Source organism: Thermobia domestica, chromosome 9, assembly GCF_964235325.1.
Source record: "Thermobia domestica chromosome 9, izTheDome1.hap1.1, whole genome shotgun sequence".
NCBI lineage: Eukaryota > Metazoa > Arthropoda > Insecta > Zygentoma > Lepismatidae > Thermobia > Thermobia domestica.
The window spans coordinates 165,470,248-165,485,591 of record NC_137462.1 but is presented as its reverse complement, the minus strand read 5'-3'; the positions used below and the strand labels follow the sequence as shown (position 1 = coordinate 165,485,591).

Below are 15,344 nucleotides of genomic sequence, written 5' to 3'. Positions count from 1 at the left end.
GAAACATGGAACTTTGAAAACTTTTCTTACTTTGATATGATCTCTTCTTCTGCTGTGATCAAAAATGGTCATGCATGATGTTACGCAAATTACTATGGAGTCTGTTCTACACAATTATAACGCAATTCTGGTTTGTTAAATCTTACGTTCAAATATTTTATAAGCCTTTCTTAGTGACGGGAGAGTCAATTTAAATTGTTCTCTGGATGGCATAAAAATATACAAAATGTAACACCACAAAGGTATAAAATTCTGAGCTGTTTTCTTCTGATTGTTACAAAAATGAAATAGAGTATTACAAAATGGTATAATGGACCTTCATGGTTGGTATAAAAGTGAATAGGTCACACAAATTTATTCCTTCGTTTATTTGAATAACACAAAAAGGTATAGAAATTCTGAGCTTATTCCGTCGTTTGTTTGAGTAGCAGAATATGGTATTTCTTTGTTTATTTGAGTAGTAAAAAATGTACATAAAATAGACCTTCTCCGTTTTTTTTAATTGCAAACAAAATTTTTTCTACTTGGTAGAAAATTGAATAGGTCACTCAGTTTTAATAGCACAAAAGGTACAAATTGACCTTCTTTGCTTAAGCCACTCAAAATTTATTCTTTCGTTTCTTTGAGTTAGTTAATATGGTACAGAAATATTGAGCTAGTTAAAATGGAACTTCTTCGCTTTTTTTCGTGGTTGGTACAAAACTAAATAGGCAATCTAAATTTATTCCTTGGTTTATTTGATTAGTACAAAATGTTAATTCTTTTCTTTTCCTGCTTGTTTTCAAAACTGAATAGGTCACAAAAATTTATTCCTTCGTTTATTTGATTAGTACAAAATGGTATAAAATTCTGAGTTAGCTAAATTGGACCTTCTTCGATTTTTCTGGTTAGTACGTTAGTTACTATTGACCTTCTTTGCTTAAGCCACTCAAATTTATTCTTTCCTTTTTCTGCTTGCTATAAAAGTGAATAGGTCACACAAATTTATTCCTTTGTTTGTTTAAATAGTACAACATGGCCAAGAAATTGGGTAGACCAAAAACACAAATATTTCCTTGCTTTTTTCGATTTGATACAAATTTTTCAAAAAGGTATAAAATTCTAAGTCAGTTAAAAATGGTTCTTGTTGGTAAAAAAAAGAAATAGGACACCCTAATAAATGGCACGAAAAGTATAGAATGCTGATCCTTCTTCTCCTTTTCTGGTTAGTACAAAGTGTTAATTCTTTCCTTTTTTTTGCTTGGCTAGTTAAAATGACCCTTCTTTGATTTTCTTCTGATTGGTACAAAAAATAGTACAAAATGGTATAAAGATCTGAGTTAGTTAAAACGGTTCTCCTTTACTTTTTTTTCTGGTTCATACAAAGCTAAATACTCCATCCAAATTTGAGTAAAATGGTTCATGTTCGCTTTCTCAAATTTAGCCCTTCGTTTTGTTTAAAATAATACAACATGCACTAGAAATTCTAAGCTAGATAAAAATGGCATTTCTCCTTGGTACAAAATGGAATAGATCACTTAAATTTATTCTTTCGTATATTCAGCTAGTTCATTTTTTCTCGTTCGTATAAAAAGTAGAACATCGAAATTATTCTTACATAAATTCTGCGCTAGTTAAAAAGGTCTTTTTTGCTTTTTCTTTCGTTTATTTGAGTAGTACAAAATGGTTCTTCTTTGTTTGGTATAAAAAAAGTAGAACACCCAAATTTGCTCTTTCGTTCATTGGGCTAGTACAAAGGTACCTTCTTCGATTTTTCTGGTTAGTACGAAAAACAGGTCACTCAAATTTATCCCATCGTTTGTTTAAATAGTACAAAAAGGTACAGAAATTCTCAGTTAGTTAAAATGGGTCTTCTTCGGTTTTTTCTGGTTAGTACAATTTTGTTCTTTCGTTAAAATACTCAGCTACAAAATTAAATAGCTCACTCATATTTATGCCTTCGTTTATTAGACTAGTTTAAAATGATATAAAATGATCCTTTTTTTTGCTTATTCCTTTGTTTGTTGAAATAATACAAAATGGTATAAAATACTCAACTTCGGTTTTTCAAATTAAATAGCTCACTCAAATGCATTACTTTGTTTATTTGAATACTCCAAAATGGTACAAAACTAAATACTCCATTGTTTATTTGAGTAGTAAAATTATATAAAATAGTCCTTCTTCGCCTTTTGCTGAGCCATTTCTCATTGGTACAAAATTGAATAGGTCACTTAAATTTGTTCTTTCGTATATTTAAATATTCAGCTAGTTCATTTTTTTCTCGTTGGTATAAAACGTAGAACATCGAAATTATGAACTTGTTAAAATGGCTCTTCGTTTTTTTTTCTGATTGATACAAAAGAAAATAGTCCATCTAAATTTTATTCATACTTCACTTCTTTTTTTCTACTTGGTACAAAAATTAAATACTCTATTGCTTCGTTTATTTGAATAATGGCCCTTCACTTTTTCCAGTTGGTACCTAATGAAAAAATCCAATCAAATTTTTCTGGTTCGTACAAAACTAAACACTTCATCCAAATTTGAGTATTACAAAAATGAAATGAAATTCTGAGTTAGTTTTAAAAAAATGGTCTTTTTGCTACAAAATTGGAAAGCTCACTCAAGAGTACAAAATAGTATTGAACTTCTGAGCCGGTTAAATTTATCCGATTGTTTGTTTCAAATACGCAATTATTTCTCGTTGGTGCAAAACTGAATAGGTCACTCAAATTCACCCCTTCGTTTGTTTAAGTATTAGAACATGGTCTAGAAAAAATGACATTTCTCGTTGGTACAAAATTCAATAGGCCACTAAAATTTATTCCTCCTTCACTTTTTCTGCTTTGTACAAAATTTATCCGTTGCTCCGTTTACAAGCTCTCGATGGTCATTATTTTGGAACTTGCAGTGATTGATGAACTATTACTAAATGTGGAAACACCACCTCAATATTTGGCTCAGTTTTCGAGTCATTAGTTTTTAAGTATGTTGACCTTTGACCTCGATGATCATTATTTTGGAACTTGTAGTAGTTGGTGGTCGATTACTAAATGTGGAAACAGCATCTCAATATGTGGCTCAGTTTTCGTGTTATTAGGTTTTAAGTAGGTTGACCTTTGACCTCGATGATCATTATTTTGAAACTTGTAGTACCTGATGACCAATTACCAGATTTGGAAACAGCACCTCAATACGTGGATCCATTTCCGAGTAATTACGTTTTAAGTACTTTGACCTTTGACCTCGATGGTCATTATTTTTGGAACTTGTAGTAGATGATGACCAGTTACTAGATTTGAAAACAGCATCTCAATATGTGGCTCAGTTTTCGTGTTATTAGGTTTTAAGTATGTTGACCTTTGACCTCGATGATCATTATTTTGAAACTTGTAGTAGTTGATGACCAGTTACTAGATTTGGAAACAGCACCTCAATATGTGGATCCGTTTCTGAGTTATTAGGTTTTAAGTATTTTGGACCTTTGACCTCGATGGTCACTATTTTGGAACTTGCACTAGTTGATGACCTATTACTAGATTTGGAAACAGCACCTCAATACGTTGCTTCGTTTTCGAGTTATTGGGTTTTAAGTATTTTGACCTTTGACCTCGATGACCACTATTTTGGAACTTGCACTAGTTGATGACCTATTACTAGATTTGGAAACAGCACCTCAATACGTTGCTTCGTTTTCGAGTTATTGGGTTTTAAGTATTTTGACCTTTGACCTCGATGACCACTATTTTGGAACTTGTGGTACCTGATGACCTATTACTCAATGCGGAAACACCACCTCAATATGTGGATCCATTTTCGAGTAATTAGGTTTTAAGTATGTTGACCTTTGACCTCGATGGCCACTATTTTGGAACTTGTGGTACCTGATGACCTATTACTCAATGTGGAAACAGCACCTGAGTATGTGGCTCCGTTTTCGAGTTTTGACCTTTGACCTTGGTGGTCAGTACTTTTTTGATGACCAATTGCTAAATGTGGAAACAGCACCTCGATATGTTGTTTCGTTTTCGAGTTTGACCTTTGTTCACGATGGTCAGTAGTTTGAGGACATGCTTATGTCATTTCTGCTATGTTAAAATGGTCAAATAGGGGTTGAAAAAGTAATCATAAAAGGGAACGAGTTCACCCTCTAAAATGGAGGTCGTAAAAGAGAACGAATCTTATGTATTATCTGCTCTCCTATGTAATTTCATTAGGGGTGGAAAAAATGGTCATCAAAGAGAATGAATGAATACACCCTCTAAAATGATTATCTGTAGACCGTGGGTGTTCGATTGTAATCTTTGCTCGTTATGTTAAAATAAGGGTTGGAATGAGTTAAGTATTCTTATGTCATTTCTGTTATGTTAAAATAGGGGTTGAAAAATATGCTCATAAAAGAGAACGAGTTCACCCTTAAAATGGAGGCCTGCTATGTTATGTAGTCTTCTGCTCTTATATGTGTTCGTAATCTTATGTTACCTACTATGTTAAAATAGTGCTATGTGTTATCTGCTCTTCTATGTGTTATCTGCTATGTTCAGAATAGGGGTTTGTAAATATGCTCATAAAAGGGAACGAGTACACCCTTGCTATGTTATGTGTTCGTAATCTTATATGTTATCTGCTATGTTAAAATAGTGTTATGTGTTATCTTCTCTTCTATGTGTTCGTAATCTTATGTGTTATCTCCTATGTTAAAATAGGGGTTGAAAAATATGCTCATAAAAGGGAATGAATACACCCTTGTTATGTTACGTACTCTTATGTATTATCTGTTGTGCTGTGTGTTACGTAGTGTTATGTGTTATCTTCTCTTCTATGTGTTCGTAATCTTATGTGTTATCTCCTATGTTAAAATAGGGGTTGAAAATATGTTCATAAAAGAGAATAAATACACCCTTGTTATGTTACGTACTCTTATGTGTTATCTGTTCTGCTGTGTGTTACGTAGTGTTATGTGTTATCTTCTCTTCTATGTGTTCGTAATCTTATGTGTTATCTCCTATGTTAAAATAAGGGTTGAAAAAGTGCTCATAAAAGGGAACGAGTACACCCTCTGAAATGGAGGTCGTAAAAGAGAACGAGGTCACCCCTTAAAATGTGCTCATAAAAGAGAACGAGTTCAATTTGCTCTTCTGTATGTTCGTTATGTTACGTAGTCTGATGTTCTGCTGTTTGTTCATAGGGGTTGGAAAATATGCTCATAAAAGGGAATGAATTCACCCCCTAAAATGTGCTCGTAAAAGAGAACGAATACACCCCCTTAAAAGTGGTCATAAAAGGGAACGAATTCACCCCTAAAATGGTATGATATTCGTACTCAGCATGGTCGAAAACCCCCATATGCCTAGTTTCATCCAAATCGGTTCAAAGAGCGTATCCAATCGCTATGTTACATAGGTATTCATTGTCTTAAAATAGGGGTTGGAAAAGTAATTATACAAGAGAACGAGTCCACCCTTAAAATGGAGGATGTTGTGTGTTAAGTACTCTCAGTGTAATTTCTGCTATGTTCAATTAGATGTGGAGAAAATGAATACACCCCCTGTGCTATGTCCGCCATGTTTCATAGTCTCTGTCAGGTTGAAATAGGGGTTGGAAAATATGCTCATAAAAGAGAATGAATACACCCTTGTGTGTTACGTACTCTTATGTGTTATCTGCTCTTCTATGTGTTCGTAATCGTATGTAATTTCTGTTATCTTAAAATAGGGGTTGGAAAATATGCTCATAAAAGAGAACGAATACACCCCTTCTATGTTTCATATTCTTATCTGTTATCTGTTCTCCTGTGTGTTACGTAGTGTTATGTGTTATCTTCTCTTCTATGTGTTCGTAATTTCTGCTATATTAAAATAAGGGTTGATAAAGTGTTCATAAAAGGGAATGAGTTCACCCCCTAAAATGTGCTCGTAAAAGAGAACGAATACACCCCCTAAAAAGTGGTCATAAAAGGGAACGAATTCACCCCTAAAATGGAGGTCGTAAAAGACCGTGGGCTCACGGTGCACGGTGGTCATTTTCCCAGGGGCTTGTGAGTTGTTCAACACTGGCCCAGATCGATCCATTTTCTACTACTCACCGAGTTGGTATATTACTGATTATTTGGAATTTAATGTCCATTTTTATCACCAGTGCTATTTGAAATGTTGCTTACTGTTTAAAGTGGTATTCTAACAACTACTCGGATTTGTATCCGAGTCAAGTACCCCTACCAAATATTGAACTCAGGATTACGCACACAGAAATCATGCGCGTTATCCGCTCACCCACAAAGAAGTACTTTTACTGTATCAATAGGAGATAAATGTTACATTAAAAGATAACGTACTACGGTTTAGAAAGCTGAGAGTAATAGCGTTGGTCCCTGGTGTCCTGATTATTCATCACCCAAATAACGTACGGCATCTACTTGCCCATAGACTACGTTTGCTAGGTGTAGTTAGCAGAGCACATTCACTGAAACAACGCCGAACCTTTATGCAACCCACTACGCTTCACTGTACTGTGGGTTGCTTTACATTTCCTATTATTATAAACTGAAACCACTGCAGACACTTATTGCTGAATACATTTTTTCTTCGAAGCTCAGCACAGTAATAATTTATTTTTATGTACGAGGTAAGTATACAGGGTGTCCATAAAGTATTGTTCCATGAATTTTGAACTACTATAACTCGGGAATGAGATGTGCCAGGAGCACTCATTTAGCTTAATATGTGGCACATGCTAAAATAAAGAAACTACTGTAATTAAGGTATTGAGTATACAATATATAGGTTGACAGCTAAATAACATTTTATGGCGTTAGAATGAAAACCTAGTTTTCCGAAAATTTCTTGTCTGGTAGCACCACTATGAGCATGAAAGTACACCACATAACGCGTAAAGGATATCTGCACATTATAAACGGAAAACAATGAAAACAGATCAATTTCAAATTTTAACATCTGAAGGAAGTATAGTTCTTACGGTTACTTGTATTGTGTGCTGACTGGCAACAAAGTTCGCACAGAGTCATAGCTGAAATTGAACGGACTCAAGGCCGTACAAATCGGAGTAAAGTAATACTTATTTCTGTCTTCTGTGTATCAGTGGTTTACATTTAGTTTGTTTCTTTTGCTATTTTTATATTATTATTATTATTATTATTATTATTATTATTATTATTATTATTATTATTATTATTATTATTATTATTATTATTATTATTACTGAAATTACTTTGCAAGAACATGTCTTCTTATTAGTGCCTTTTTGAGAAAAATTCTTCATGGCTCTCCCTTTTCTTCAGGTTATGTCGATTAAAACATGTTATTTTTATATATATTCCAATTACTTTACGTTATGATCTCCGTTTACTTCTGTAATACGATTGACTGTCAAACAAATAAATGCATGTTTTCTAAGGGATAGTATCTTGCCCTTTGCTGCTATGAAAATAAAATACTACACATTACCCCATATCATTTCGCCAGTAGCTTTCTATTTGCTGATCAGTTAAAATAGTATTCCTGGCATCGTGGCGAAAAATGTATTTGCTTTTACGTGCGTTGTACTAAAAACACAAAGAGTGAACGCATCAAAAACAAGGAAACAAGATAAAAAACAATGTGATGGAAAGTGCTTGGACTCTTTCGACAAATCACTCAATGTAGCACTTTCCTTGAAGGAGGTCTTGATTGTGTGATCGGTAACACCGTGGGCTTAAGTCCCCGGGATCCTCAGATCGATTCTCCCTGTAGACATACGTTTTATTTTCTTTACAACAATAGAAGTTATTTAAAATTATCCAGTCATCCGAGAAAAGGAAATTCTGTAGAAACACAACATTTCACTTTTGTATTCACATTATCGCGAAGAAATATGGTCATTTCTTCCAGTTCAAACCGTAGACAATAAGTTAGTGAATAATGTTTCTCGGTCTTTCTATAAACAATGTCCAGTGTGTTGTTGTCGGCACAACTCTACACTGTAGACCTTAAAGTCGCAAGTTTCTGAGGAAAAGAGTGTCCATTTATTATTATTATTATTATTATTATTATTATTATTATTATTATTATTATTATTATTATTATTATTATTATTATTATTATTATTATTATTATTATTATTATTATTAGAATGACAAAAGAAGGAAAGAAAAAGACACGTTGAAACTATTGATAGAACAGAAGAGATATACTTTATATCAGATTCTTTTTAGGTTTACACATGAACTTAATAATATTATTACATTTATGGATTGACAGATAGAATTATTATTTTACGAGAACAAGAAATGGAGTATAAATATTTGTTAGCTGGTAGCAGTAGTGAATTTTGTTTCGCCCTTCTTCTAGATAGGTTGAGTTGATTTTGAGTTTAACGTAAGCAGCAAGGCTATATGAGACGGGACCTACTGGTTAACGTGGAATCCGAACCACATGAGCTTCTGCTGGGAATCGAACCGGGTTTTTCTAGGTAGGAAGGTGAGGTGATACCTTGAATAGAATCGTTCTTGTGACTAGAGTTATAAGTTCGATCACTATTTGTAATTTGTGTCATTCCTTTAATGCTTTATCAATGTTGCATGTAGCGTTAAAGCTAATAATAACTCACTGACGAAATCACGTATAAAATTGGAAGACCGAGTTAGTTGCGTAAATTCGCACACAGATAGAGGTAACGAAGCCAGAGTAATGTTCGTATGTCTCTGCTCTGGCCATTCTCCCTCGTAGAGTATTCAATAGCAAGGTAGTCTGAAGATCTTGTAGTCCACGAATCGATTATCGTGCACGCAGAACCATTTTTATTTCTTGAACACAAGTAGAAAAGGCAAAAAAAAAAAAAAAAAAAAAAAAACAAATCGAGATGCATGAAGTTTACAGCTAACAAGTAAGACCGAACCGAAGGTATGGATCACTTCGTGATTTGTTTAAACAAACAATAAAATGGAGGAAAATTGTTGTGTCTGTGTCTAGGAATGGAGTATAAATAATAATAAAAAAAAACTACACTTCTGCCAAAACTTCTGTCGCATAATTGAAACGGAATTATTTAGTTTAATATTTCACGTTTATGCCCTTCAGGTTAAAAATAAGAGAGAATTAATAAGAGTAAATGGAAAGGTAACTTTTTTGTGTTGCATCGGGAATAGAGCCCGGAACCGCATACATTAAAGGAGCACGTGCAACTCGCTAGACCAACGGGAAGGGTTGAAAAGTAATATTTTATCTGAGGGTACAAAATTCTATTCACCATTACTTACAGTACTGTACTTACAGTCATTTACCTCTAACAAAAAAGAAAGGAAAACAATCTGTTTTCCGTTCCATAGTTATGCCGACTAGGATAAAGGAGGCGGTGGTTATGAGAAATTAATGAAATGGTGGAATAAAGAAAGTGGGGGAAAACAGGAGAACCTCAAGAAAACCCACACACACACACACTGTGTCCACCACAAAGTTCACTTGGCGCGAGCTGGGAACAAACCAGGGACCCTATGCATCAGAGGTGAACTCTCTACCACTTTTTTTAAAAACTTCCTGACTTATTCTCTATTTCAATCACATTTGAGGACTACTAGAATCGACAGGGACATAAACACAGAAACATCGAGGACAGTTAAAATTCCTCCCATGCAGAGGGACTTGAAAACCTTACGATCGTCAGTCTAACACCTCAGGCTGCTCAGCTGCACTCACCGGCTTCCACTGGGCCACTGCGGCCCCTAACTTTGTAATAGTTTGTAGTAATATTCATTAACTTTACCCTTGCAAGCCAAAAAATCATTATTTTTGTAAGATGTTTATTATTTTCATGAAGCAAAGAGTGAATATTCTATTTGAGTTTACAACTATCGCTACTAAACTTTTAATTGACTACTAATAATTTGTTTGTGTTCATTATTTCTGTCCATTTTCTACAAATTACTTGCAGAAACTATTTGGAGTAAATGTTTTATTTTTGTAATGTTTCATTGAAGTTTAGTCATATGTTAATTACCATTTCAAATGTTTATAACTTTCCCCTTCCGGTTAGGATAATGATTAGAAATGAAGTTTCCCCTTTTTATAAAGTTCTTGATAATTTTAATACTGTATTTAAAGGACGTAATTCTTTATTATTTGGAAATATTCAAATAAACTAGAATGAAGACGATAGAACTAAGCAACGTTATTAGAACAAAACATTGATGTTTAACAAATTGATAGAATCAAGATTTTCTTTTTTTTAAAAAAAAAAAAAAGTTAACGTAGGCTATGGGATTCGAACTGATGATCGGGGATTAAAAAAACACTTCAGGAGCGCGCGCTAATCGTATACTCTATGAAGGCATGTTAAGGTTTCCTCTCTTAGTAGACACATATCAGAAAATCACTACCGCAAACTGCCTGATCGCTTTGCAATTTTGTGGTTTATTTCTTTTTATTTGTTTTTTTACGTATAAAATGTTTAATACCTATTACTACTAGAGCTGTGCAATAAGCATAGTTACTAACTTTATGAAAGATTTAAGTTGTATTTCTAATAAAACATAAAGTTCCCCCTCCCTCTCTCTCTCTCTGTAAATTTCGCCGCGCGTTTGCCATGCTTACGAAAACGAAACTTAAAATTTGGCGATGAGTTTCGGAGATTTCTCTTATTAATTATAATTTCTTTATTTCTTAATTTTTTGCAGATTTTTTTGTTTGAAAATATTGGTTTCCTTTTCTGCATATTTCTAAGAAGACATTTAACATTTTCTATCATAAGAAAGAGAGTTATTTACATTTATGGACAGAAGTGTAGTTTTTTTATTTTTTATTTATACTCCGTTCCTAGACACAGACACAACAATTTTCCTCCATTTTATTGTTTGTTTAAACAAATCACGAAGTGATCCATACCTTCGGTTCGGTCTTACTTGTTAGCTGTAAACTTCATGCATCTCGATTCGTTTTTTTTTTTTTTTTTTGCCTTTTCTACTTGTGTTCAAGAAATAAAAATGGTTCTGCGTGCACGATAATCGATTCGTGGACTACAAGATCTTCAGACTACCTTGCTATTGAATACTCTACGAGGGAGAATGGCCAGAGCAGAGACATACGAACATTACTCTGGCTTCGTTACCTCTATCTGTGTGCGAATTTACGCAACTAACTCGGTCTTCCAATTTTATACGTGATTTCGTCAGTGAGTTATTATTAGCTTTAACGCTACATGCAACGTTGATAAAGCATTAAAGGAATGACACAAATTACAAATAGTGATCGAACTTATAACTCTAGTCACAAGAACGATTCTATTCAAGGTATCATCTCACCTTCCTACCTAGAAAAACCCGGTTCGATTCCCGGCAGAAGCTCATGTGGTTCGGATTCCACGTTAACCAGTAGGTCCCGTCTCATATAGCCTTGCTGCTTACGTTAAACTCAAAATCAACTCAACCTATCTAGAAGAAGGGCGAAACAAAATTCATTACTGCTACCAGCTAACAAATATTTATAATCCATTTCTTGTTCTCGTAAAATAATAATTCTATCTGTCAATCCATAAATGTAATAATATTATTAAGTTCATGTGTAAACCTAAAAAGAATCTGATATAAAGTATATCTCTTCTGTTCTATCAATAGTTTCAACGTGTCTTTTTCTTTCCTTCTTTTGTCATTCTAATAATAATAATAATAATAATAATAATAATAATAATAATAATAATAATAATAATAATAATAATAATAATAATAATAATAATAATAATAATAAATGGACACTCTTTTCCTCAGAAACTTGCGACTTTAAGGTCTACAGTGTAGAGTTGTGCCGACAACAACACACTGGACATTGTTTATAGAAAGACCGAGAAACATTATTCACTAACTTATTGTCTACGGTTTGAACTGGAAGAAATGACCATATTTCTTCGCGATAATGTGAATACAAAAGTGAAATGTTGTGTTTCTACAGAATTTCCTTTTCTCGGATGACTGGATAATTTTAAATAACTTCTATTGTTGTAAAGAAAATAAAACGTATGTCTACAGGGAGAATCGATCTGAGGATCCCGGGGACTTAAGCCCACGGTGTTACCGATCACACAATCAAGACCTCCTTCAAGGAAAGTACTACATTGAGTGATTTATCGAGAGTCCAAGCACTTTATATCGCATTGTATTTTTTCCTTATTTCCTTGTTTTTAATGCGTTCACTTTTTGTGCTTTTCGTACAACGCGCGAAAATGCAAATACATTTTTCACCACGATGCCAGGAATACTATTTTAACTGATCAGCAAATAGGAAGCTACTGGCGAAATGATATGGGGGTAATGTGTAGTATTTTATTTTCATAGCAGCAAAGGGCAAGATACTATCCCTTAGAAAACATGCATTTATTTGTTTGGCAGACAATACCTATACCCTAACAGCACAAGATGTGCTAGGCATGTGCCATTTAGGTGTACACGCTACTTTTTAGGTACCCGACACTTGGCACATATGATATTCATGTGCTAAGTATGTATTTCTGCTACCTAGTTTTAGGTACTTGTTACAATTAATTGATATTTGCAACTATGTGCCAAAAATATAGCATTTATATACGTGGCTCATTTGCGCACTATAACAGTCATTTATTTTTATGTCGTCACTTGGGATATATATTTGTCATGTTCGAGGTACGTCCCTTAGGTACATATTATTTCAGATACCCTAACAACACAAGATCTGCTAGGCATTCGCCGTTTAGGTGTTCTAAATTCATCTCCCACATTTGATGCATTTGTTGCTTCTTTTTCTAAGCGATTGTGTACTAGAAGCAACAAACACATCAACTTTATTAGATGGCAACTGTCGCCGATCATTTGAAAGTGAATATGGAAGAACCTTGAAATAAAGTAAATTGACACTCGTCATTTTGTTATAAAATTACATGGCGAGCAGATTTTATCTGATCCCAAACGGTTATAGTCGAATATATGCGGTTAAAGGAGCACTCTGATTAGCCGAATGCAAAAGACCTCAATAATTTATCCCTCTACAAGCGACGTTCTCTTCATTATCTCTGTGGCCAAGTCGGAAGAGCACACTGCTAGTAATCCAAGATGGCTCGCGCCCCCTCTAGGGTAGCCCTAAATTTTGTTTCGTTTTCAGTGTTGTTTAGACTCACCTAATTTTAAACACATTACGCATAGAGGCGAATTAAGATATTTTGGGGTAGTAATTTTGTGGTTCATTGGCGCTTACGACATGGGGAACATACCTAGAACATACTAGGTACGTTCCCTAGGTACATGTCAGACATGTGCTTAGAGGCGGACATAGACTGTGACCATCACTTGCTATGCACGTCATTTCTTTCTCAGAAGTATTTTATATAAGGCACATACTGGACACATTCACATGTACCTGGGGGAACATGATAGACATATGCTGCTATGTAATTGTGCTGTAAGGGTATTAGTTGAAAGGAAGTTTTGAAAACCAAGCTTTCTGATTTGACTTGGTTACAGCTTGAAAAACTGAACTTAGGTGAGATGTTCTATGGTTTATTTTGGAAGTTTTTTAAATTGACTGTGTATTAGAATTGTCCTCCCCCTACTTTCATTTACAAAATATCATGCATTCACTTCAGCACTAGCTTCATCACCACTCCATTGACCATATATTAAACGTTGAATTTCTCTATTGCATAACGTAAAATGTTTTACCAAGTTAGTTATAAACAAAAAATTGGGCTCGTCCTGACTAAAATATATATATAAACTTTTCTCCTTTATCCACTGGGAAGAATATAATTTTCAGTCACTTGAGTTCGACGATATTATTAATGTATTTGGTAATCGGAAGGGAAGAAAAGTTAAGCTGTAGTTCTTTTCTGAAAGAGAATTAATTTTGGTAATTTCACTTTGATTTTGTTTTACCTGTTTTCTCCTTTCTTTTTTTCCTTTTTGTAACTTATTTATTATATTTTGTTTTCTTCACAGAATCCATGGGTTGCCACTAGGTATTAAGTAAACATATATTTAGGTGTTCTATTTACTTGGGAGGTCCAACCTACTATTGTAAAAGCTTTTTCGAAAATTAAGAGGAGATTAGAATTTTTCCTAGAATCGAGACTAAAATTCTAAACAATTTACGAGTCAAGTCGAGAAAAACCTTATTTCTAGTCTCTTTTCGTGGACAACACTAGTTGGTTTCAAATTAAGTCCAGATAGTTATTATCGTTATCAGACTTATCACTGTTGATGAGTATTGCAATTGAAAAATGTAGACATATAAGTATTTACTATTTACAGTAAAATAAACACACAATTAAATGAAACAAACTACTTTAGTAAAATGAAGAACAATCCTTCCTCCTAAATAAAATTTAAATCTTGTTCTGTTAAATTCAGTTACAGAATATCAAATTTTACTTTCATCCCGGGAACAGAAATTTGTAGTCACGCTTGTTCAAACCTCCGTGACATGCCTACTTGCTCAAGACAGCCATGTTAGTTCGTTTGGAGTATAACGTCCCTACTCAGCGCCGCGGTTACAGTGTTTCCTATGAGACGAGATGAAATGAGACGTGAAACGAGGTTTTCTCGTCTCTTTTAGTCGTGTAAATTTCGTAGAAGTCTTGTCTCATCTGGATTCTCAAAGAATTGTTTCTCGTCTCGTCTCAATGCTCGAAAAGCTTTTCCTTGTCTCGTCTCGTTTCGTAAATTTATGTATAAAATGTATTCCCTCATGTATATTTTTAAATTCATCTAGAAGGAATACTTTCGTGTCACAGGAAGTATGTGTAATGACTTACGTATCTTTAAACATTGAGAAATGCTCTTCACTATCTGCATAAAGCATTTTATCCATTTATAGGTTTTATACTGTGAACCAACTAACACCATGCGAGTGTTGGAGATCTAAGACTTGGGTGAAATTTCTCGTTTCATCTAGAATTAGAAAAGGTGCCGCGCATTTCGTTTTCGAGATGATACAAAAAAAAATCTCGTCTCGTGGCAAACACTATGGAGCTAAACGAGACAAGATATACAGTTTAACATGTAATCTGACCTACCACGTACATTTTCCTCCATTGGAACTGTAAACATAGAAACCAAACGTGATAACCATTCACATAATCCTGAACATTCAGATAATTCTGCTTTATTTTTTGTGCAACCTTACTTCGTATATTTCTTTCAGTAGCTGAAATCAGCAGTAGTCAAAACGGACGTTTTCACTTAACAAAACTTAAATAAGAAAACATATACTGATTTATTTTTCAAGATAAATACCATTATTTTTAATACAATAAAGAAGCTGTAGTACCACGTTAATAAATTAATAACTCAATGAGTTCAAATCCTCATTAAATAAGTCCGTTACTTGTTCCATAAATGTATCAGGTTTTCA

At 33.9% G+C, this 15,344-nt stretch overlaps 1 protein-coding gene across 2 annotated transcripts in view; it reads right to left on the bottom strand.

Moving 5' to 3' along the window:
- LOC145694196 (helix-loop-helix protein 1-like) overlaps window positions 1-15,344 on the bottom strand; it is a 63,235-nt gene that overhangs the window by 23,043 nt on the left and 24,848 nt on the right. The gene's annotated exons all lie outside the window — the stretch shown is intronic.